The following is a 1,015-nucleotide window of genomic DNA, read 5'->3' as shown; positions in this document are numbered from 1 at the left end:
ATTCAGCCCCCCCCCAGTCCCAGGACCGGCTCCAACCCCTGGGGTCGCCCCCTCCCCCCAGGGGGGAATGTGGGGCCTGACCCCCGTCTCCTCTGCCCCCCGCAGATTTCTGTACGAGCGCCACGAGCAGTCGAAGCAGGATCTCAAGGGGCTGGAAGAGACTGTCGTAAGTATCGGGGAGCCCCCCGGAGTGGGGGGCGGGGCCGGGGGGGGGAACCTGTCCTGACCTCCGCTCTGTCTGTCTGTCTCTGCCCCAGGCCCGGGAACTCCAGACCCTCCACAACCTGCGCAAGCTTTTTGTTCAAGACGTCACGACTCGAGTCAAGAAAGTGAGTGGAGTCCAGCCTGGCTGAGCCCTGACCCCGGCCCCGTGCCCCTGGGCCTGCACCCCGAGCTGGTGCCAGCCCCCCGGCCCCAGTCCTGCCCTGCCTCTGTTCCCCAAGGACCCCCATCCACACTACAGCCCTGCCCCAACCTTCCTGGGCTTCCCCAGCCCTGTGCCCCGCTGAGCCGGTGCCAGCCCCCCCCATAGCGCTCCCCCCTGCCAGCTTCACCATGTGTCCATGCTTCACCCCCCTCCCTGTGCCCCCCAGAGCGCAGAGATGGAACCCGAGGACAGTGGGGGGGCCCATTCTCAGAAGCAGAAGATTTCCTTTCTTGAGAACAACCTGGAGCAGCTTACAAAGGTTCACAAACAGGTAGGTGGGGGCCGAGCGCCTGGGGTGGGGGGCAGCTGGAACAGGAGTGGGGGGCTGGAACGAAGCCAGCGTGGAGGGGTGGGGAGGGCTCAGCCGGAACTAGTTGGGGTGGGGGGCACTTGCTGTGAGCAGGGTGCCCGGGGGCACCGAGTGGGCTGGGGACATGCCCCCCGCCCTGGGGGTACACTATGCTGCTGTCTGGCACTGGGCGGGCCCATTGGGGGGCTGGAGGGAGGTCACAGGACCCCACCCCCCATTGGCATCGTCTGTTTTTATTTTCTGATCCATGTGTGTTGTGCACTGCTCACGAACCTCCA

At 66.2% G+C, this 1,015-nt stretch overlaps 1 long non-coding RNA gene across 1 annotated transcript; it reads left to right on the top strand.

Moving 5' to 3' along the window:
- Positions 1-105: 105 nt before the first annotated feature.
- On the top strand, positions 106-674 carry LOC113408705. Its single transcript, XR_003370355.1, has 3 exons — positions 106-166; positions 258-329; positions 594-674. It is a non-coding gene; the product is annotated as an uncharacterized LOC113408705 (long non-coding RNA).
- The last annotated feature ends 341 nt before the right edge of the window (positions 675-1,015 follow it).

This window comes from Terrapene carolina, unplaced genomic scaffold (assembly GCF_002925995.2).
Source record: "Terrapene carolina triunguis isolate 2854851 unplaced genomic scaffold, T_m_triunguis-2.0 Scaffold22307, whole genome shotgun sequence".
Taxonomy (NCBI): Eukaryota; Metazoa; Chordata; order Testudines; family Emydidae; genus Terrapene; species Terrapene triunguis.
Note: the sequence above shows the minus strand (reverse complement) of the source record. Positions and strands in the feature narration are given on the sequence as shown.